This window comes from Danio rerio, chromosome 6, assembly GCF_049306965.1.
Source record: "Danio rerio strain Tuebingen ecotype United States chromosome 6, GRCz12tu, whole genome shotgun sequence".
Lineage (NCBI taxonomy): Eukaryota > Metazoa > Chordata > Actinopteri > Cypriniformes > Danionidae > Danio > Danio rerio.
The window spans coordinates 54,894,486-54,920,335 of record NC_133181.1 but is presented as its reverse complement, the minus strand read 5'-3'; the positions used below and the strand labels follow the sequence as shown (position 1 = coordinate 54,920,335).

Genomic DNA, 25,850 nt, shown 5'->3' with positions numbered 1-25,850 from the left:
TTTCCAATGCTGTAAAAGTGTGTAGAATATTTATTTTCAACATTTCTGTCAACGAAGATTTGCGTCATAGCCTGCGACACACGGAATAGGCAGGTGGCTGTTGTAAACTATCCGGCGGCTGTGTGATGCGCCATGGAGCGTAAGCTGTCTATGCCAAAGATGTACAGCGGGGCACGCTTTCTCATTTTCCCTCCCTGAGAGAATTCAAAGAAGCCCATCCCGATCACTAACTCAACAGTGATTATTTACAAGGTGCGATCGTTGATATGCAAACTGCATTTGGGAGCAGATTTTGCGAGTGGCGAAAGGAAAAAACGAGACTGTCTTTCCTTGGCACACACCCCTGGAGATTGACCCTGCCTTGTTGAGCACATTCCCAGTAAGGGGCACGTTATGCACGTTCATTTTGATGTTGTTTTTTGGAATCCTCAAAATAAAAAACATCAAAAATCTGATTTCTTTACTGCATTTCTTTAATTTCATCAAAGCAAAACATGATGCATTAATATTGTAATGAAGTTAAACTTGAACATTAAACATAATTCATTAATATTGTAATGAAGTTAAACTCGAACATTAAACATAATTCATTAATATTGTAATGAAGTTAAACTCGAACATTAAACATATTGCATTAATATTGTAATTAAGTTAAACTTGAGACGGCATCGTACAACAGAGTAGTCACGTGGTGCGTCATTCTCTACAGGATGCACTGCAGGGAAAAAAAAAACATTTAATCATGAAGGCTCAGTATGTATTTGTAGCCAACTAAATCATTTTTATAGTAGGCTAATATAGCTAATATAAATACATACAGCATGTGTTGCCTTCATTATAAGGCTTATATAAGGCTTTTAATTTTTTGCGGCTCCAGACATATTTGTTTTTGGTTTTTTTGGTCCAGTATGGCTCTTTCAACATTTTGGGTTGCCGACCCCTGAGCTAACAGGATTGAAAGAAAAGGGGACCAAAATGTTACTGCGCAATTACTGTGAAGTATTAAGATCTGCACACATTACATCAGACTCCCTCTTATATGCTTGTCTGCACCACTGTGCTTTATGTCCAATTAAATGATTCGTTCGAGTTTTTAGAAGACAATCAGAGGCATTTAGTTTAGTTCACCCTCCAGTTTTGTAGAGTTTCTCATAAAAAGCAAAACATGCAGTGATAGAAGAGAAACCGTAAATAGCTTTAGCAAATACAATATTAAAAGTGATAAAATAACTATTAAAATGTGTATTCTGTTAATTAACATAAACTACATCTGAAATATGTTTTTTACTCCTTTAAAATGAATATTTTATTCCTTAAGTGCTTCCAAAACACAAAAACAAAAGAAGATATTTTGAAGAATGTTGACACCAAATTGAGTGTCACTGTGTTCGCAGTAGGTAGCACAATTGCCTCACAGCAAGAAGGCAGCTGGTTCGAGCCTTGGCTGGGTCAGTTGGTGTTTCTGTGTGGAGTTTGCATGTTCTCCCTGCGTTCGAGTAGGGATCTCTTCTGGGTTCTCCGGTTCCCCAACATTCCAAAGACACGCGGTACAGGTGAAGTGTGTATGGATGTTTCCAAGAGATGGGTTGCAGCTAGAAGGGCGTTCGCTGCGTAAAAACATGTGCTGGATAAGTTGGCGGTTCATTCCGTTGTGGCGACACCAGATTAATAAAGGGACTAAGCCAAAAAGAAAATGGATGAATGAATGAATGTTGGTACCGAATTGTGGCACGGTGGCTCAGTGGCAAGCACTGTCGCTTGGTTGGAGTTCTGGCTGGGCCAGACCATATTTCTGTGTGGAGTTTGCCTTGTGTTGGCGTGGGTTTCCTCCGCATGCTCTGGTTTCCCCCACAGCCCAAAGACAAGTGCTATAAGTGAACTGGATGGACTAAATTGGCAGCAGTGTGTGTGTGTGAATGCGAGAGTGTATGGGTGTTTCCAAGTACTGAGTTGTGGCTGGAAAGACATCCACTGGGTAAAATATATGCTGGAATAGTTGGCGGTTCATTCCGCTGTGGCAACCTCTGATAAATTAGAGACTAAGCCGAAGGAAAATGAATAAATGAATGGTACCAAATTGTAGCCATTGACTTTCTTAGCAGGAAAATAATACTGTGAAAGTCAATGGCTACAGTCAGCTATTTAATTACCAACATTGCTCAAAATATCTCCTTTTTTAACAAAAAAATAAAAATAAAATAAAATAAAAAATACACAGATTTATCTAGATTTGAAACAACCTTAAGGTGAGTAAATGTGAGAGAATTTAAATCTTAGGGTGATCTATCAGTAAACGCTACTTTTCATGATATCACATGATTTGTAAATACTGAACTCATGCTTCAGTTTATTATTAGTCTAATGCTGTCACATCTACAGTAGAAGCATATGAGTGAGTGTGTACAGTATAATATCAGGGAGGAGTGCAGGAACTAATGGAGCTGTATGGTCATAATGTGCTTTGCTTATGTCAAGGGCAGGTGCTGCTCTATTCCTGCGAGCTCTTTATGGAGACACAGAGGATGATGAAGGCTTTGCAGTTTTCTAGGTCAGCCTGATGTATGATTCTGCAGAGATGTACTGTGTACTGTGAGTAATATGTATTTTGAGATTGCATTTGTTTGTGTGCGTGATCAAACCAGCTGCTCCAGTTCAGTCATGACTGTAACTGCTCCTGTTTGGTGAGGAGGACATGTTTTCTGTATGTTTGAATAAATGAGTCAACTTTTATCAGTGCACTAATGGATGCAGAGTTCATGTTTAATCAAATGTTTTGTTCTGCTTTTGACTTTCTGGCCAAAACTAAAATGAATTTTTGCTCTCTTGATCTCGATTTTCCCCCTGCTTTCTAAAATCCGCCATGACAATTTATGCTTGAATGACAACTTGAATCTTGCTAAATAAGTTACGAAAACTGTAAGTTAAAAAAGTGTATTGTATAGCTGAAGAACAACACTAGATAAAAGGAGGGATGAAGACAGATATGATAATTAGATATGGAAAGATGGATGGAAAGAATGACAGTTTGACATGGATGAACAAATTGATGGTTGGGTAAATTAATTAATAAATATATAGAAACAGAGATGGATGGATGAATAAGTGGATGGATAAAAAAACAGAAGGATAGACAGAGTTAGATGGCAGGATGGATGGATGGATAGATGGACGGACAGACAAACAGAAGGATAGACGATGTTGGATAAATGGATGGATTGATGGATGGACAAACAAACAGAAGGATAGACAGAGTTGAATGGATGGATGGACAGACAAACAGGATAGACAGAGATGGATGGATGGATGGATGGACAGACAAACAGAAATATAGACAGTTGGATTGATGGATGGATGGATAGATGGATGGATGGATAGATGGATGGACAAACAGAAGGATAAACAGAGTTGGATGGATGGATAGACAAACAAAAGGATAGAGTTGGATGGATAGATGGATGGGCAGACAAACAAAAGGATAGACAGACGAATAGAGGGATAGATGGTTGGATGGACAAATAGTTGAATAGATGGAGGGATAAATGGATAGACAAACGGGGAGAGATGGTTGGACATGCAAATAGATGGATAGATGAATGCATCAATCAATCCATGGATGGATGGATAGACAAACAGTGGGACGGATAGTTGGATATACAAATGGCTGTACGGATGGAAGGAAGGACAGATGGATAAATGATGCTTTGGACTGATGCTTGGATGGACAGTTTGATTGACAGAAGAATGGAAGGATAGACAGACAGACAGATTGGGGAATGGACGGACGGACGGACAGACAGACGGACAGATGGTTGTATATACAAATGGCTGGATGGATAGAGGGATGGGAGAAAGGTGAATGCAAGGATAGATGGTTAGATGGACAAATGGATAGATAAGATGATGAATAATAAATAGACAGACAGATGTAAGGACATATAGATGAAAAGAGGGAAAGATGGTTGGATGGACAAATAGTTGAATGGATGGATAGATAGGTAGATAGAGGGATAGACAGAGGGTTAGATGGTTAGATATACAAATGAATGAATGGAAGCATGATGAAAGAATGGTCAGATGGAAGAAAAGACAGATATACATAGACATAGTTTGATGGACAGTTGAATGGAAGAATAGATAGACGGACACAGGGATGGATGGAAAGATGGATAAAGGAACGCAGTGATAGATGGTTGGATGGACAAATGGATAGATAAGTGGACATATAGATGAATGGAAGGATAAATGGTAGGATGGACGATTGTTAGTTGGATGAATGGATGGTTGGATGGTTGGGCAGATAAATGAACAGAAGGATAGATGATTAGATGGACAAATAGTTGGATAGATGGATAGACAATTGGAAGGATAGATAGTTGGGTATACAAATAAATGGATGGTTGGATGGAAGGACAGATAGATAAATGGAGAGATAGACGGTTGGTTGGTTGGATGGATAAATAGTTGAACGGATGGATGTATAGACACACAGGGAGATAGATGGTTTGATATACAAATGAATGGATGGATAGATGGAAGGAAGGAAGGACGGATGGATAAATGGAGACATTGATGCTTGGATGGACATAGTTTGACAGACAAATGGAATGGTAGACAGACAGACAGATAGACAGACCGACAGATTAGATAGATAGATAGATAGATATATAGATAGATAGATAGATAGATAGATAGATAGATAGATAGATAGATAGATAGATAGATAGATAGATAGATAGATAGATAGATAGATAGATAGATAAACGGACGGTCGAGCGCAGGGATGGACAGAAAAATGGATGAAGGAACGCAGGGATAGATGGTTGGATGGACAAATGGATGAATGGATAGATAGATGAATGGACATAGTCGAATGGAGGGATAATTGGTTGGATGGACGAATAGTTAGTTGGATGGATGGTTGGACAGATAAATGAACAGAGGGATAGATGATTAGATGGACGAATACTTAGATGGATGAATGGATGGATGGATAGACAAATGGAAGGATAGATGGTTGGGTATACAAATAAATGGATGGTCGGATGGAAGGACAGATAGATGAATGGAAAGATAGATGGTTGGATGGATGAATAGTTGTATGGATGGATGGTTGGACAGATAAACAACTGAAAGCAAAGATGATTGGTTGGATGGATGAATAGATGGTTGGATGGACAGAAGGATGGACAAACCAAAGTGAAAGAAGAGCAGCCTGCAGCATGTGTGCCTCAGACAGCAGCTAATGAAAGCAGTTTCTTCTCTTCACCATCAGCAGAGAGCGAGCGCTCGACCTTTACTGTAGACAGCCAGTGTGCGCGCAAATTACACTCCCATGATTTATGTTCGCTCCTCTCCCAAATCCCACAACATCAGCAAGTGCTCAGCGTCCAGATGCAGCCACTGCTCTCGTCTTCTGCCGCTCCGCACTAGATGTCAGCAGGACACATGGGCGAAGACACCCTCATTACGTTCGGCTGGAGAGCCGTCTCTCCTGGGCCCATGCTTAATTATTTTGTGCTGTTTGATGACAAGAAACACGCACACACACACCGGCTACCTGATTGCAAGGTGATGACCTCAGAAAATGTTGAAGGCAATGGCAGAGAAACCGATAAAAACTATGCGTATGTAATTCATCCACACTCAACCCCTTAATAATTCATTATTATAAGGGCAGATGCAATTGTTCCTCTATTTCTGTGGGCGTTTTGTTTTGGGACACAAGATGAGGCCTGAAACGTGCTCAGCATAGTTTTTATAATGCTACTCCTCTACAGTGTTCTTTTTATATTTAAAAATGATTTATTATCAGGATTTTAGATGTATTTGTATGTAGTTTTAATGTTCATTTTTGTTATATCTGCTTTAGTTTTTAGATTTTTTAACAGTTCTATAAAGCATTTTTTCAGCATGTACATTTAGTTTTAATTCAGTTTATTTTCATTACCTAAGATAAATTAATGCATCACAAGTCAATTTCAACATTAGTTGAAACAAGGATAAGAAATAGAGCCCTTATATTGTTTTAATTACATTTATTCATTTTCTTATTCGGCTAAGTCCCTTTATTAATCAGTGGTCGCCACAGTGGAATGAATTGCCAACTTATACAGCATTTGTTTTACACAGCGGATGCCCTTCCAGCTGCAACCATCACTGGGAAACACCCACACACACACACACTACAGAAAATGTTGTTAACTCAATTCAACTATAGCGCATGTCTTTGGACTTGTGGGGGAAACCAGAGCACCCGGAGGACAGATAAATAGACAGATAGACAGAGGGAAAGATGGTTGGATGGACAAATAGTTGGATGAATGAATGGATGAATAAACAAAGGGATAGATGGTTGGATGGACAAATGGATGTATAGATTAATGGATGATAAATAGACAGATAGTTGGATGGATATATACTGTAGTTAGATGGATGGATGATTGAATGAACAAAGGGATAGATGGTTGGATGAACAAATAGTTGGATGGATGTATGGATGGCTAGATAAACAAAGTGACAGATGGATGGTTGGTTGAATAGAGGGCAGAAAGATGAATGTAGGGAAAGTTGGTTAGATAGACATATAGATGGTTGGATAGATTGATGGATGATGAATAGACAGATAGCTGGAAGGATAGAAAGACGAACAGAGGGAAAGATGGTTGGATAGACAATTAGTTGGATGGATAGATAAACAAAGCGATGGATGGTTGGATGGACAAATAGATGGATGAATGTATGGATGGACAAATAAATGAAGGGGTAAATGGTTGGATGAACAAATAGTTGGATAAATATATGGATGGATGGAATAATAATATCCTATGTTCATTATCACAATATATTTTATTAGTGAACATAGGCACATTGTTCACATAGTGTGAATGTGAGAGTGTATGGGTGTTTCCCAGTATTTGGTTAAGGCTTGAAGGGCATCCTTAAGTAAAACAAATTCCTAGAATAGTTGGTGACCACCCTGATAAGCCAAATAAAAAAAGAAATGAATGAATGAACAGGCACACTGTCTATATGTGATGAACATGTAATAGTTATGTGGCTTGTGTGTCTTCTTTCTATAGTTTATTTCCTATTTTCAGCCTAAAACTAAAAACCCACTGAAGCCTTGCTTTACAGTAGAAACTGACGCATACATGGGATAGATGGTTGGATGGACAAATGGATGGATGGATGGATGGATGAATAGAGGAACAGAGGGATAAATGGTTGGCTATACAAATGGATGGATAAATGGATGAATACATGGAGGATGAATAGATGGAAGGAAGGACAGATAGATGAATGGAGGGATAGATGGTTGGCTGGACGTAGTTTGATGGACAGACGAATGGATGGATGAATATAGGGATAGATGGTTTTATGGAAAATTTATGGAAAAATAGACAGACACACAGACAGACAGATAGACAAATGTGGGGACAGATGGATGGATGGATGGATGGATAGATAGATAGACGAAGGGAGGGATAGACGAATGGAGGGATAGATGGATGGATGGACGGACGGACAGACAGACAGACAGACAGACAGACAGACAGATAGATAGATAGATAGATAGATATGACGAATGGAGGGATAGATGGTTGGACAGATAAATAGATAAATGGATGGATGGATGAAGGGATAGATGTTTGGATGGACAATTATTGATGGATGGATGGATGGATGAAGTGATAGATGTTTGGATGGACATTTATTGATGGATGGATGGATGGATGTATGGATGGATGGATGAACGGATGAAAGGTAGAGCAGATAGACGAACGCAGGGATAGATGGTTGGATGGACAAATGGATGTATGTATGGATGGATAGAAAGACAGACATAGATGGAAGAACAAATAGATGACAGGGGGGATAGATGGATGGATGGACGAACAGTTGGATGGATGGATAGATGGATGGATAGACAAACTAAGGAATAGATGTAATAGTTAGGTGACTTTAAAAATGTTGAGCAACCAACCAAATGATTGGGTTAAATATAAACAAACCCAACCACTGGGTTAAAAAAATGTCATTTTAATTTAATAAAAACATTCTACCATATTTGGTGTGTCCATATATGACCCAACACTGGTTTATGACAACCCAGCATTTTTTAGAGTGTATAATGCAGCAAAGGCATTTCTTTTAACCTCTAAACAATTAATGAAGAGAAAATTTGCCTCAAGTATGTTGGGGCCTTCAGTACTCATTTTAAACTAAATTTACTGATCCAACCAAAGATGAGAGTGGAGTTATTTTTCCACCTGTCTTCACAAATGTGTTATCGGTGGCTGCTGCTGTCCTGCGGCGCCATGTTTCTCAGCGAGAGGCGCTCTGATTGCACATGTAAACACACACAGGTGGTCTGAGCCTATTCTGGAGCAACTCACATTAGAGTCTGATAAAGACTGATTCTGCTCAACATTATGGCAGATCACGCCACGCCGCTGCCACTGTTTCTACAAACATTCACTCCTAATATTACAGCACACCTGTGCGCTTGGACATAATATACACTGGCTAAAAACTAAAAAGTTTGGTTTGTAAAGAAACCGTTTATGATCACCAGCTCTAAATTGCTGGGATCATAAATACAGTCAAATCAGTAATATAGTGATAGATTATTAACATTCATAGTCATGAAACAGAAGTTAAGATTGTACTTTTTTCCCATATTGTGACATAAATACAATTGAAATGGTCCTGGAATAAAAGTCTAGGGCGTTAAATGATTTTGTTCTTTGGGGACTGATTGGATTGTTGGAAGACGCCAACCTGATTTCACCAAGCAGAACTTGTTCCTGGATTAACATCTATGTTGATCCTGGAACAACATTCCAATCAGCCAATCAGAATTAAGGGATGTTTACCGTTTATGTTAAGTTTAGGCTTATGGTTAGGTTTATGCACTTTTCCATGATTGTTATCAAACTGTTATTCCCCTCTGATTTTGGCATAATTTACAGTTATGGTTGGGTTTAGGGGTAGGGAATTAGTAAGGATTAAATTTTTTTAACAAAAATTATGTTCCAGAATCAACACATGTTAATAGACTGATTTCATGCGGCCGCCATTTTCAAAAGCGAAATCGAGGCTGCGGTGGGAAGAAACCCGGAAGTATTGTTGGGAGTTACATAGGAAAGTTGTGTAGCTGGCTGTATATCTTATCATCGAACAGAAAGTGACACAAATTTATAATTTCACTGCCTTCCAAGTGACCCGAAGGTCCGTTCTGGATGAATGGTGAAAATGAAAAGAGATATCAGAGCTCATTTTTAGCTAAGTTAAGGGAAATTGCACTAGACAGCTAACGTTTACTTTCCCAAATACACGTTTTAGATGCTATTTATCAAACTCGAGTTAAAAAACTGATTCTTTCATTATATTATACTCGTCACGATACTGAATTAAAAGAAAAAAACATAAATATCCCGCGAACATAAAGGCACTGTTGATGGCTTTCTTAAAACAGTGCTGATTTGCCATTGTGGTCACGTGTTCAACAGAAATAATCGTGATTGGCCGAGAAGGTCATCAGTTCACCCCTGTTTACCGAGCACACACACAACACAGACAGAGGAGCGATCTGCTTGTTGATTCGACTAAACTTCAAGGCAAGGCTGCTTCGCGGTTCAGTCTCCGTGTATCTGTGTTTGCACTGGGTGAAGAGCAGTAAGCTGAGTGCAAACCAAAAACAGAGACACGGATACTGAAACGCGAAGCAGCCTTGAAGATCAGTCGAGTCATCCGCGCTCAGCAGCGCTTCCATGTTAGCGGGAAATAGCCGGGTTTAAAACTTCAGTACCGGGACAACACTATTACAGACAGCACGAGGGCGTGCTGCAGAGGACTACAGCGTTTTAGCGCTCACCGGGTTACATAGACTGAAGCAGAAAAGCATCCTCACAGTGTTTAAATGGTGCCATGAACTGAAGCCCAGTAGGACACTTAAGCGCATCACTGAGGTTGTGATGTTTGATGCTAAATTGCTTTTAATTGTTTAAAGTAAACTCACTAAATAATATTAAAGTGATGGTTACATCATTTCTGCATTTTAAAATCTCGGCAACAGCTGGAGGTTTATTGTACACAGCATGTTACTGCAATGTTTACAGTACTGGTCCTATACTTCCAGTTTTCTTCCCACCGCAGCCTCGCTTTGGTTCTTTAAAATGGCGGCCGCGTGAAATAAGCATATTGGTTATTGTTTCTCTGCCCCTGTGTGTGTGTCTCTCTCTCCTTCTCTCTCTCGTTCTGTCCCGTTCCTGTTTCCAGGTTGCCCCGCCCTAAATGGACATGCTGCGTGCGTGCGCTGTGGTTAGTGCTCGGAGAACGCAGCATCTTTTAAAAAGAAAAACCCATGGAGTCAGATCGCTGGGGGGAGAGACTGAGAGCTTTTCAGAGAATGTGGCGTTCTTGTAGTGCTTTTTCCTTGTTGATTATAAATTGTGAACCTTAAGGTGCTCTCCACCTTTTTCTCTCCCTCCTTATTGTGACTGTCATACATTTTGTCCGATAAAGCTGTAAGCTGAGCGCTGTAGGGGTTGAGTGCCATTTACCTTGACACTGATTTTCTCCTGTTTTTGGTTTAGTTAAGGAGTAAGGGTAGTATTTGTAATTTATTTTCTGCATTTCTTTTGGTTCATTAGGTAAGTTATCTTCGGGTGGAGTTAGTTAATATTTTGTTTGTTATTTTGGCCTTGCTCAGCCCTGAAGCTATTTCTGTTTCAATTCTTTGTTTTTTGTAAATACAAACTTTTTCCATCTTCTCACAATAAAAAAAACCTCTAAGGTCACATAAAATCATAAACCTGCTAACTATTTATTTATTTTCTTTAACTTTTATGTTCCACTTCAGCCCCAGACATTTGAGATCGTAACACGGAGGGCCCTATCATACACCCGGCGCAATGTGGCGCAAGGCGCGGCGCAATAGTCTTTTACTACTTTTAGCTTGGCGAAAGGGTCATTTTGAGGTGTTGCACCACACTCTTTAAATAGCAAATGCATTTACCCTCAAATGTGCACCCATAGGCGTTCTGGTCTAAAAAAAGCAGGCGTGTTTCGACGTGTTGCTATTTTGAGAAACTGTAAATAGTCTGTTCTTTAGACCAGAACAAAGTCGGTCTATTGTCTGGCGCAAAGTGCGCCTGGCTTACACACTACACACAAGATGCAGAGCAATACGCAAATATCTTTACATATGAAAAAGATATAATATCTTAAAGATATATATATATAATAAGGATATATATGGGATATAAATATAAATGATTAAAATATTACAAAACATATTAATTTCTAGCCTACATGAATTTAAAAACCACTGCCTTCATACTTTCTTCATCTCGGGAGGCTTTTTCAGTTCATTTAATTTGCTTTTGTATAATGTTATTATTATTAGCAGTATTATTTATTATATCCATATTTATATTTGTTTTATTAAAAACAAGCTTAGGTTTGTCCACCTGTCAAATTTTAAACCATATGGGGCACAGCAGGTGTATTTGGAAATAACTCAGTATTTTGACCACACTTGGTTAATATTGTTCATTTATTCGTTTGCTAGAAATTAGAACTGAATTTAGAAATAGTTTTGAAACAAATCTTTGCGATTAACAAAAAAAATTAATTATTTATAGGCTAATTGATGTCTGTGCGGTAAGGTTTCCCTATCCACAAGAGCAAAAGCGAAAGTGAACTTACTTTACGTCATGTTAATAGCAATGCGCTTATGGCGCAGCTGGCTCTTAAAGGTAATGGGAGATGAGGCTCTAATTGTTTTTTTTCTCAAAACACATCTATAACTCATTAAGAAAATGAACTCAAACTATTTAGAGCGTGCACCATGGCGCAAAGCGGATTTTCCCGTCCTTAAATTATCAAAAATGCGTTCTTACACGCCCTGAAAGCATTTGCGCCCTGCGTTTTGTGTTCTGCGCATGGACTGTCAAAATAGAGCCCAAAATGTTAGTCAGATTTTTGATAATTCAAAATAAGCTATAATTCACTCCCAAGCTTGATATATCATTACTCTAGCTATTTAAGGCTATCATAACCAGCTTCTTCAGTCATGAGTGTTGCACGTACAAATTGCATGTTTTTCATTGTAGTTGTTGTTTTATGTATGATTTAATCTAGACAAATCCCGATAATGACCTATTTTGGATGCAGATCAGCTGAAAGGTGTCAAGCGTGCATGCCTAATAAGTGCACTCATTGACTAACCTCCAGAAATGTTGTATAACCCAGCTTGAGTTGAGCGAGGGACGTGTTTAAATAGGCCGAGTCTCTCATGTGGCAACTGACGCTAGTGTCCTAAAAGAGGAACCGTTTTTAGAGCAGGATCTGCTTCAAAACAACATCTAGTATATCAGCGCCCTAGGAAACATAACACAATGACACAATATTAGACCGCACAAGCAAATGCTGAGATTACATCTGTGCAGTGTTGCTTAACTCCATCAGTGTAACAAGATTAGAGAATTTACTGAAAAAAAATGAGGGTGAAGCCAACAGGATTCAGGATTTAGCAGTGTTTCAATAACTGAATTGATGCGGGTCTAAACAAAAAGCTGTTAGATAATAAGCACTTGAGAGATATCGGCAAGAAAAGTGAAAGATTTGATGGAGTGAGAAACAGACATGAGTGCATTGTTTTTCTTTTAAGTTTTAGCACATTTTTCTTATTTTTTTTAAACTGCCTTGTTTTTATTTAGTAACTTTATTTACTCTCTTTTAATAAAGAATTATTTCAGTTAGCCAATGTACACTACTGGTCAAAAGTTTGGGTTCAGTTAGATTTTTAAATGTTTTAAAATAAGCTTCTCCTGCTCACCAAGGCTGCAATTATTTAATCAAAAATACAGTACAAATTGTAAAATCTTATTGCATTATAAAATAACTGTTTAATTTAATTTAATTTTTTTTTTCTTGTGATTTTAAAGATGAATTGTCAGCTTTATTACTACAGTCTTCAGCGTCACATGATCCTTCAGAAATCACTCCTATAATAATAACTATTATTGTTATTACTCTTAGAAATATTTTCATTTGAAACTACATACTATTAATCAAATTTTAATAAATATTTAAAATAATTTAATATTATTATTAATATAAAAAGAGTATTAATATTTAGCTTTAATAGAGTTGTTTATTTAATATTTAATAAATAAATAAACAAACAATATTTAATGCTTATTTTTGCTTTAAATAAATCAGTTTTTAAAAAAAGATTTTAAAAATCTTAGTTCTTGTGATCGATAACAAATTTGGTCTTTTTTTTTTGGCTATTATGCCGTTAAAAAATGTGACTATTTATTTACAAAAAAACTAAAAACAAAATGTTTTTAATTAATTTTTTTATATATACAAATATTCAGACTTTTTTTTAATTTCAGTTAATTTTATTTCAGTTAGTTTAACTAGTTTAGAAAGTAACTATTTAAGTTAGCCAAATTTCTAATTTTGCTTCAATTTGCTTTATATTTATTTATATTTATTTTTTATATATTTACATTTTCCAAAGTTATTTATTTAATATCTTAATAAATTTATTCATTTATCTTACCCAATTCACCTATAGCGCATGTATTGGACAATGGGGGAAACCGGAGCACCCAGAGTAAACCCACGCCAACACGAGGAGAACATGCAAACTCCACAGAAATGGCAACTGACCCTCATCAATCATTCATTTTTTTTCCGGCTTAGTCCTTTTTTTAATCAGGGGTCGCCACAGCGGAATGAACCGCCAACTTATCCAGCATGTTTTTATGCAGTGGATGCCCTTCCAGCCGCAACCCACCTCTGGGAAACACCCATACACACTCATTCACACTACGGACAATTTAGCCTACCCAATTCACCTGTACCGCATGTCTTTGTACTGTGGGGGAAACCGAAGCACCTGAAGGAAACCCACTCAAACGTATGGAGGAGATGCTCCACTCCACACAGAAACGCCAACTGACCCAGCCGAGGCTCGAACCAGCGACTTTCTTGCTGTGAGGCGGCAGAACTACCTACTGCGCCACTGCATCGCCATGAAGGCCATGTTTAGCATTATTAACATTATATTTATCAAGCTATAATGAAGTTGATTTATGATAATAAAAGATATCTAAACATGAAAGTATATGAAAGTATATCTAAATATTATTAGTACATAGCTTAAAATAAAAGCAAGGTGAAGAAAATATCACTTGTTATTTTACATGCAAACATTATATTCTTCTTTGTTTTACTTTATATAATTACATATAAAATTAAATATAAAATACAAAAAAAAAAAAAAGAAAAATGAATCATTTATGAAATAAATGATATTTTATGTGCTGACACATTGGGACGCTGACAGCACAAAGAGGATTTCTATTTTAATGGCAGTCCATTTATAAAAGACGAGGTGGTTTAAATGTATGGAGGTTGTCAAAATGCATCAGATTTGATTTAGTTTAGATTTTAAGGACACCAGAATCTTGACTTTTGTATTCAAAATGTTCAAAAACCTCAACCTTGTAGTACACATTTCAGTAGGATTATAAGATTAGCAGTGAATCTGTCAATTTCAGAAAGCATGAATGGTAAATTGGTGAATTGTGTGGTGTAGTATGAGCAGATCTGTGAGTTCCTCTTCCTGCTGTTCACACAGACAGACACAAACACACACACACACACACTAAACACCTGAAATGAGGCGTGACTCAGTGGACACTGAATGGCACACAGTGTGAGCGGGTCTGTGGAGGTCAAGAGCCCGTCTGTCTGCTGTTCACACACATCACTCACACACCATCCAGATTGTGGGATCACGTCTATCACATCATGTTTATCAGTCTTTTTTTAGACATGACTAATGCCAGTTTGGCTGTCAAATAGCTATGGTGGTTATTATATTATATTATATTATATTATATTATATTATATTATATTATATTATATTATATTATATTATTATATTGCGACACAGTGGCTCATTGGTTAGCACTGTCGCCTCACAGCAATAAAGTCGCTGGTTCGAGTCCCGGCTGGGTCAGTTGGCATTCTGTGTGGAGCTTGCATGATCTCCCAGTGTTGGTATAGGTTTCCTCCAGGTGCTCCGGTTTCCCCCACAGTCCAAAGACATGTGCTATAGGTGAAAAAAATAAACTAAAATGGCCGTAGTGTATGAGTGTAAATGAGGAGGTGTGGATGTTTCCCAGTACTGGGTTGCAGCTGGAAGGATCTCCGCTGTGTAAAACATATGCTGGATAAGTTGGCGGTTCATTACGCTGTGGCAACCCCGGATGAATAAAAGGGCTAAGCCGAAGGAAAATGAATGAATATTATATTATTATATTACAACACAACTGTCTGGAATACCTAACTCTGATTGGTCAGTCATGACATACCAAGGTATGTTATTCCCAGATAACAGTTGCTGAAACTAATAACACAGGCTAATCCGGATACTGAGAATCATCTTGACTGTCAGTGAATACATTCACATCCATATTTATATGCTTGTCTTTCACGGAGCTATTAATGCCATCTTATTATTGTTAAGTTAGTGTATGCTCCGTTCAGCCGTTTTCATTTCAGTTTTGCGTTTAATTAAAGGATTAATAAACTATTAAGGCTCAGAACAATGTTTTGTGTCTAAGTGTCAAGTGATAAGCAAGATAAAGTCCATCCAGATAGTTGATTTCGCAGAATAAAGACTGATAAGCCTGTGTCAAGGACATCCATATATTGCCCAAACTACAATGTTTCACCATTTTTTTACATTTCATATATTCTGCTTATTCTGATCCCTAATCCCAATAGCTAAACCTAACTACTACATTAATACTTTTAATAAGCAACAAATTAGGCGTTTACTGAGGCAAAATTATAATGTCTTATTAATTAATTGTACCCATTGACTTCTATAGTACACGACCTGACAAAAGTCATTATACAAGTAGGAACAACAAAATAACTTGACTTCTAATTGATCATTTGGTATCAGAAGTGGCTTATATGGAAGGCAAAGACCTCTAGATTATGCTTATTCCACCAAAATAAAATTTGATCATGCTTTGATTTGAAATTATTTAATTAGGACAGTAAGATCTGACTTTGCTTTGACAAGTCTTGTCACTTAACAGAAATAATGTACATTATGGAATAGGAATCCAACAATACGGTTAGCCCATGGTTCAATACATACCTTGCTTTTTTAACACGGTTTTCGGTTCGGTTCTCATGGCTTTTTTTTTATTCTACAGGCAATAGGAACAGTAAGAGGTTAAAGAGAAAAAAATAAGAACAATTTATTCCAGTACTCATATTATTTTACTTAAAAGCCAAGAAATGTACATTAGTTCCGAGTGTATTGTATAAAAAAATTAACACTGAAATCTCACAGCTGCTGGTAGCCCATGTACAAACTGGGGAACACATAAAATCCTAAACTTTGAAAATAAACATACATGTGAAGTTAATAAAGATAAATTGGCTCTTTCAAATAAACATATTTGTATTTGTATAAACATAAATAAATAAACCATCTTAATTATCTCGGTGCTGAAAAAATGCAAGACTGTAGCCTGTAACGCGGATCGAGTGCTTTTATAAAATGACAAAAGCCCACATCTCCAATCACCGAAAACGGCTGCAAATCTTTAGCAATAAACACCCGCACTGTCTTTGTTATTTTTTATGTGTCTCTCAGAACCAGTTGGGTATGTTTGCTAGAAAGATTCAGCAAAGGATTGTTGCTATTTGGAGGACTTTATTACCTTCTCTGCTATCCTGCCTTCAGACAGTGATATTGCTGGGTGATGGCGCTGCAGATGTGCAGTCATGGTTATATGTGTAAAACAATGCTTGCACACAGTTATTTTTTGTTCACCGTTTTTTTTTTCTTTTAAAGGCATTATTCTTACCAGCAAAACCGAAATGTCCTCACACCGCAGATTTGAAAGAGGCCGGCGCTTTCTCGTACTGTTGCCTCACTTCGCCGGCGCTTCCTTGTACTGTTGCCTCAACCTCATTTCACAGCCACTTGCCATGTTAAATTGTGGAATGATGGTCAAGCGCCCCCTAACTTTAGAGAATAGTGATTGGATATTTACTTGTGGGGAGGAGTTTCCTCATCTCAGCTTATGGACTTACAGGCACACACAGTCAATTCGAGGAGATATAAAACACACTTAAACTATTTAAACGCAAAACCGAGAAAACCTCATTTCACAAGCGTGTATTGAACCGTGGAGGTCATACCGTACAGTTCAATATTATATTGAGAACCGTGGCATCTTTTTTTACTTTGGAAGTCAATGGGTGCCAGCTACCAGATTTTATAATACCAGATTTTATGATATCTTCTTTTGTATTCAACAGAAGAAAGAAACCCATAAAGGTTTAAAAACCACAAGAGAAAGAATAAACGATGAGGCAATTTTAATTTTTGAATGATCTATCCTTTTAAGATGCTTTAAGGGATTCAATATATTGATCTCCCAGCTGTTTATGTTCACTTGAGACACCAAGATGGACATTTTGACATAATGTCTGTGTCTTTGACATTTAAAGCTCAACAAGGGATTGCATACTACCTTATGAAGCAGCTTTGTGTAAAATTCCCAATGCAGAGACACAATGAAAGGAGCTGACAGAAAAAAAAAACTAGCAAAGTGCAACCGTTTGGTCTAAGTATGAAGCCTTATGAAAAAAAGTATGTATGCGACACATGCGAGTGAATAAACAACATAAAGTCATTTCTGGGTGAACTATCCCTTTAAGATGCCAATAGCAGGCTCACCAGGGAATAACACAAATCTGTGGAATTAATCCCAGATTTCACCTCACTAGGTTTGCGTGCATTTGTAAATCCGAAATTTCGTAGTGACCCACATGACCTGACAACAAATATGCTACGACTGGAGTTAAACGCCAAAAAAGCAGAGCTTAAGCAAGTGGAAGTTAGCATATATTATGAATACAAGAGAGACAGTGAAAGAGAGATAAACGTGTGGCACTATGTTGATATTAAAAGCTGTTAGAGGGATTGGCCTGTGGACACAGCGCTTTGTAAATCCGGTAAGTGGATTTTGCAATACAGTGATAGACTGAGCGTTTCTGCTTGGTTGGTAAAATGATGTGAACAAGCCAAGCTTTGATACGACACGCCCCCCTAATAGAGAAGCAGACAATCACTTGGCCAGGCCAGTAGCCAGCCTGGGAAAGGAGTTTTTGTTTGGCTTTCTTTTTTTCCAGTTATTCACCTCATTTTGTATTTAAATACTGTATTTTAGTGACATCTTAAGCATCTTAAGCTTTTTGTCCATTAAAATATTTACTCGTTGGTTATTTTTTTTTTCAAATTGCTTACCATATTGTTTTACTGAAGTATTTATGCACAAATCTATATTTATTTTAAACGGTAAGCTTTATATTTACTGTTTAACAAATAATGTTTTGAGATTTAAGTGTTTTAAATGTACAATTTGGAATAAAGAAATCTGTTAAGGAAAATGATCGTGTAGTAGTACAGTACAAATGTATTCACCTTATTCTCAGCTGTCGAGCGGGCGCTGCCATTTGAATCTTTTTGTCTCGCGACTTCCGGTCACATTCACTTCCATTCATTTTTTGACGTTAACAACTGCTCGTTACGCTGCTTGATGTTGCAATTCAATATTTTCTTATTATAATATGCTACTTGGTCTGTGTAGTCATGCAAACATTTGTTCGTTGAGCAAGTAGTTTGGCCATTTTCTGCCGTTTATTATTCCTAGTCATTTCTCCCATAGGCGACTGAATCGGAAGTTCTAAGACAATCGCGAAAACAGGCGCACTTCCGCATTTTAGAATAAGGTCAATAAGAGCATCAATCTGTCCGAAATCTTTGTAAAATCATTTTTATTTATTAAGCTAATAAACTGCATTCAACTTTGCTCAGAACTCTGAATTTAGCCATTTGAATAATCATAATAAACATAATAGTAATATTAATAAGTTAATCTTGATTTTTCCAGCCTCTCTTCTAAAAAAATAATTCGAAGATTTGTGGACAACCACAATAGACTAGTAAAAATACAATTAAAATAGTCATTAGGATGGACTAGTTTATTAAGATTATGAATGAAATTTCAGACTTATACAGGGATAAACGCTAATATTGTTTTCAAATAGTCCTTGTGGAAAAGATTTTGCCCCATCAAAAAAATTTAAATGAGAAACTTCTTAGCCACATGTGTCAAATCAAGCAAACCCTAGTCGTATATACACATTATTTAAAAATAACTTTTCCTCAAAAAAAAAAAGACAAGCTTTAAAAATTATAATAACTAAATGTATACGCAACATTCTGTCCAGGGGTCTGATTTATACAATATGCATAGAAGCCTTCCTAAAATACACCAGAATATATTTAATTCGTGTATGAATGATTATGGCCATTTGATGATTTGAAAGTGGTTAATTAAGTCAATATGTAACTTAAATATGTAAACATAGAGTTTACTTACAGTGGCGCATGTTCTTCTGTCAAGTTTGTTTTTTATAGATCTCAACCTCTGCTTGGGACATTTCAACGTTGTTTTGTGCTCGTGCCACATTAAGCTTTTCACTCATCATAGCACACGTGCTGCTGATGATGTGACCATAAAAGTGACTTGATTTCTAAGTCATATAAATATTAATAGTCAGTGTCCTTGTCATATATAGTCTAAAATACATGAAGAACTTTTAAACAAATGCTATTGTCCTTCATTCATTTTCTTTTCAGCTTAGTCTCTTTATTAATCAGGGGTCGCAAAAATGGAATGAACTGCCAACTTATCCAGCATGTGTTTTATGCAGCGGATGCCCTTCCAGCTGCAAACCATCACTGGGAAACACCCAGACACTCTCATTCCACACATACACTACAGACAGTTTAGCTTACCCAATTCACCTGTACCGCATGTCTATGGGGGAAACCGGAGCACCCGGAGGAAACCCACATGAGCGCAGGGAGAACATGCAAACTCCTCACAGAAACGCCAACTGGTCGAGCCAGGGCTCAACCCAGAGACCTTCTTGCTGTGAGGCAATTGTGCTACCCACTTCGCCACCGTGCTGCCTTTCAATGTTTATATTTTTTAAATAGGAGTGTTGGGAGTAATGAGCCTGAATATAGCGAGTATAATTCTTATTGTAAGAAGTTATCAGAGTGGCTTCAAAGAGGAAGAGACTGCACAACTGAAGAGGAGAACCAGGAGTGTGGAGATTGTTGAATGAATCTAAAAGGTTAAGAGAATTGAGTTAAAAGTGGTATGGGCATTATCTAACATAATGAACGAGCACTATGATGTTAACAATTATTTTGAGGAAGGGGTAAATAAAGATTCAGGCAAATGTCTGCAGTGATAACAGTAGAAATGTTTGTGAGGATTTGGTTATTTGTGGTTGTTGCTGTTGTCAGCTCCAGAGAGGAGCTGAAAAAGGGGAAATTGTGAGGGAAAATGAATTCATTTCTATTGCTTTTGTGTCTTTGTTTTTTATTGGAAAAAATAAAGACACAAAATTATTTAAAAAAATAATTTCTTTTTTTCCAAAAATGGTAAATAGGGCAATAAATCATTTTGTTGAGATGGATTGCTGGTGATTGGATGGGTGTTTGCCCCAAAGGGTATATTTAGATGAACATAGGAAAATTAAGACCTGTTTAAAATGATTTAAGACCTAAAATCTTTCCAACAGATTGTAGATCAAATAAATATAACATTCCAAAATCCAATTTCTATAAATATCTACAATTACGACATTTTTTAAAACCAAAGTTGGACAAAGAAGAGCTGAGATCCAAAACAACAGAGATTGAATGCCTTTTACTGAATTCACCTTGTTTAAAAGGATTGATAACAAGGACTTATGACACTTTGTCTAACAATTGCACTTCTGCCTGGTTAGGACTTAAAGATGTTTGGGAGAAGGATATTGGTCAAACTATTGAAGAAAATGACTGGGAAATTGTATGTGAAAATATATATCCGAAGTGTACCTCTCTTGGGATCCATGAGCTTAATTTTTAATTTTTTAATAGGATCAACTTTACTCCAATACGTATAAAGAAAATGTTTGCCAATGCCACAGACCTGTGTTCAAATGTAAAAAAGATAAAGGTACATTCATTCATAGTTTTTGGGACTGTGACAAAATTTTGCCATTTTGAAAGAAAATACGTAAGGTACTGGAAAATATTCTTAAGCTAAATTGATATGACCCCAGCTTTGTACTTATTGAATCTTAATGCAAATAATCTGTTTGAAAAAAGATGCATTGCAGTTATTTATTGTATCGGTATATTTAGCTAAAAAATGTATTTTGCTACTCTGGTCTGCATCACAGGCTCCATCTTTTAAAATGTGGATATTACAGATTGCTACATGGCTACCATTAGAAAAACCTACCTATGACAAACATAAAAAATCTGAAAGATTTTGGTCAATTTGGTATCCCCTTTGGGATTACATAAAAGAGCTCTCTTAAATTAACACAGCATCCTTGACATTCATTTACACTTTTTGTTATAACCTACACTTTAAGACTACTCTAAGATGATTAGTAATTTTACTTCTAATTATTCTTTACCTATTTATTTATTTATTTATTTTTTACATTAATTTCTCGGTTACTTTCACTCTCAAGACTGTTCATTCTCTGTGATATGTTAAAACATTTTGATGTTATTGTTTTGTGAATATGGGCATACAATAATAAAAAAAAAAAATAATAATGATTTAAGACCTACAAGACTATATTGCAGTGAATTGAAAACTTTTTTAGGGCCTAAAATTTAGTTTTTGAAATTTAAGACATTTTACGACCCCTTCTGGATCTTCTGGGAGCTCATATTCGGGACAAAAAAAACATTGGCAGCAATTGTTGGGTCGTTCAAAACCATGCAACACTCCCCTGGCTATGGGCCTGTTGGTCTTGAGAGTGTGTGGCACTTTTCAACGCAAATGCCACTTTCTTTAATCAAATAACCATATATTTACTATAATTACCTTAGTTGAAGTACTATTAAGTAATTAAAGTATGAAGAGCTCTGGCAAACCTTATGCTGCTGCTCTGGACGAGACGCTGGTGGCTGAAAGTGAGTCTGCAGATTTGAAAGTGTTTTCTGGCACACATCAGCTTGACCTGGATGCCAGTTGAGCTCCACTTTTACAAGTTGCTTTCAGAATAAGACGAGCTGTTAATAAAAAATGCAGACAATTGGATCAGAAAATATAGGCCATCCACACTGCGCCGCTCCACAGGAATGAAACATCACACATGAGATCTCTGTTTGTCCTAGACAGAGGTTAAATGAAGATCAAAGAGGATTTTAAGTCAAAGAGGAACCGTTTTAAGCATCAAAACAATACATTTGTTAAACAGCTTTATATTTATATTTTGTATATTAGAACGTGTCCCTTTTCATTATATTTTATCTGAGCAAAAAATAAATAAATAATGAAAATCATTACATTTGGACCATGATACTGGGATTGTTAGGATGCACTCATACTATGCTATCCGAATCGTGCCCGGGCTCATTTCCCGGTTCGTTTGACAAGTGTGAGTGCTCCGCATTGTGCCCAGGCACAGTTCAGTTGGTTACTTAGGGTGCTTTCACACCTGTGAATCGATTCAGTTGTTCCGAAACAGAGATTACAATTGTTACATTGTTGCTCTTTGCTCTTGGAGCGGTTCACTTTCACATTGTAAAGTTTCTAATCGGACCAAAAGAGCTAAAACAAGTCACGTGCGAGTAAACTCTCCTCACATTGGTCAGAGTGTCAGGGTTTATTTTGCAGCGTCCCGCTCAGCTGTCAGGAGAGGTGGTGGTTTGGTGGTGATTGACAGGATGCGCGCGCGCGACATGTCTGAGGAGAGACGCAGTGGGGAGGGGTGAGAAGGGTGTGCGACGATGCCTACTTGAGGACCGGGAGGGAGACGCAAGATTACCAGGAGATCATCACTCGTTTGCGGGCATCCGGAGACTCACGAAACTTCCCGCCCTACTCATAATTCTCTCTTCATATAGCCGTAAGCCTATTACATATCCATAAAAACTGTGATATAACCGCGCTCGGATCGGATCGCTTTCTCACCGCAATCGAACCGCTCCAGGCTTCGTTTCAATCACAAGCACGCTTCGGCACGGTTCAAGGCAATCCTAAATTTTTATCTCCCGTGTTTTGTTTATAATATTGAGTTTATATCTAATAATTCAATTGTGAGTTTCAATCTCACCACTTATAAATTCGAGATACATTTACATCTCATATGTTGGTGTTTATGACTCACAACTATCGTGAATATCACACAATTGTGTATTCATGTCTTATAATTATCATTTGTATCTGAAACTTCTGATTTTATCACTCATGTCACTCAAATCTCAATGTTTTATATTAGGCAGGTTTTATTTCAAAATTCTGAGTTTGTGTATAATAGTGAATTGACATCTTTTGATTGAAATAAACAGATATTACGGGTGCTTTCACACTTTTTAGACTTTTGTTTTTTGAACCTAGCGCATTTGCCCAGTTAGCGCAGTTCATTTGGCTTATGTGAATCCAGCAATCATGCTCGGTTTCTCGCCAAAACAAACGGTCCGACATCACCTGAATGAGGTGGTTGTTAGACGAACTCTGGAGCAGATCGATTGTAGCAAGAAAGAAATACGATCCGAACCAGGCTATATCACAGATAATTATCAATATGTAATAGGCATATACGGCTATATGAAGAGAGAATTATGAGTAGACGGAATGTCATTCCTACCGATAAATGTGCATTTTAGGTCAAATATGGAAGTGAAAGCATGTTAACTATTTTGAAAATCGACTGAACATCAGTATTGGTTTATCTGTAATTTCTCTCTATAATGTGAAGCCGATAATGCATAAGCCAATATACATTTATATATTTATATTTGGTGATGATGTCCGTGGGTGTCAACATTCAAAATTAAAGCACAGCTTTTCGCTAATAATGTCTTACTGCTCATTGTAATAAATCAAATTAAAGACGTATTATAGCTGAGCGGGACGCTGCAAAATAAACCCAGAAACTCTGACCAACCTAAGGAGAGTTTACTCACACATGACTTGTTTTAGCTCTTTTGGTCCATTTAGAAACTTTGCCGTGTGAAAGTAAACCGCACCAAGAACAAAAATAAACATTGTATAATTTTAATCCCTGTTTCAGAACAAAAGAATCGATCCACCGGTGTGAAAGCAGTCTAGCATTTCCTTGCACTATTGAGAATTAAAAAAACATCTGGAAAACAAGACTGGAAAAAAAACTGTAAAACCGTTAATAAAGTACTTAAAATACTTCTTTGTATTTTCATACTGTGGTGGAAATTAGCATCACAAAGTCTCAAAAAGTCATGATAACAAATGTTTTTATTTCATCGGTTTATTTTTATTGGTTCATCAAGTTTCAACACATTTTTAGTTAGTTCAATTGAATATTTAAAGTCAGTTTGACTGACATAATCTGAGATGACTGGAAAAGTTCATGTGATTAACCCATCACTGGGAAACATCCACACACACACTCATTTACACACATACACTATGGCCAATTTAGTTCATTCAATTCACTGATAGTGCATGTCTTTGGACTTGTCTGGGAAACCGGAGCACCCGAAGGAAACCCACACCAACACTGGGAGAACATGCAAACTCCACACAAACATGCCAACTGACCCAGCTGAGGTTTGAACCAGCGACCTTCTTGCTGTGAGGCCATTGTGCAACCCACTGCACCACTGTGATGCCACAGCCAATTTAGTTCATCCAATTTACTTACAGAGCATATCTTTGGACTGTGGGGAAAACTGAAGCACCCAGAAGAAACCCCTGCCAACACAGAAAGAACATGCAAACTCCATATAGAAACGCCTTCTGGCCCAACTGGGACTTGAACCAGCAACCTTCCTGCTGTGAGGCGACAGTGCTGCTAAAAACAAGCTACATAAACTGAAATGCTTCTCATTCAACTCTTGCAGAAACATTGATCTGAACAATGATCTACGTTGATAATACAAACAGCTTCAAGAAGACTCTCCTTTAAACCACAGGAAAATAACAGCTTTGAAAAGCATGAAGGTATCTTAATAATCTGTTAATAAACTGTTTCATTAAATAGCATCAAACAATACTCCTGAGCGTTCACAAACTGACACTAAACCGTAAAAGGGTTGCCCTCTCATCCTTCCCTCATGCACCCCAGAATATCAATGCAGCTGAAGCCAACGTGAAGCAACATCCTCAACACGTGTGTGTGTGTGTGTGTGTGTGTGTGTGTGTGTGTATGTGTCTGAATCTCAGCAGTCACGTGTTCAAACATCTCCCAGATGCAATGAGCCACCTGAAATGATCCGTTCTGCAGCCTGACATCAAAGTTACTGCGCCACTATATGAAATCTTGGATACTGCGAACGGAAGGTTGTTTTGATTTGTAGTATTCCTTACAGATTAAATATGTGACCCTAGACCACTAAACCAGTGTTATGTTACACGGATATATTTGTGGGCACAGCCAAAGTGCCATTGCAGATTACAGAAAGTCAAATTGAAGACTTTATAAGACCATTATGTATGAAAGTTCAGACTTATACAGAGCTAAGTGCTAAGGGTTTTATTTTCTAATGACCCGGCTGGTGCAGCGGGGTCATTAGGGGTCAAAGATTTTGACTTGCCTCATTATAAAAATTTATTTTTGTTATTTCTTAGCCACATATTTTAAATAATGTGTCAAACAAGCAAATCCCAGTTGTTTACATAAATTAACATTAAAATTTTTTTATAAACTAAATGTATGCA

At 37.2% G+C, this 25,850-nt stretch overlaps 1 long non-coding RNA gene across 6 annotated transcripts in view; it reads right to left on the bottom strand.

The window, feature by feature from the left end:
• The window catches only part of LOC141386368 (uncharacterized), a 171,845-nt gene that overhangs the window by 18,845 nt on the left and 127,150 nt on the right, over positions 1-25,850 (bottom strand). For 5 of the 6 annotated variants that reach the window (XR_012408240.1, XR_012408243.1, XR_012408244.1 and 2 more), the window contains one exon: positions 22,082-22,219. This is a non-coding gene — a long non-coding RNA (uncharacterized lncRNA). Of the gene's footprint in view, positions 1-12,234; positions 12,388-16,201; positions 16,254-22,081; positions 22,220-25,850 lie in introns of all 6 variants that reach the window. The other variant, XR_012408247.1, reaches the window with a different exon arrangement.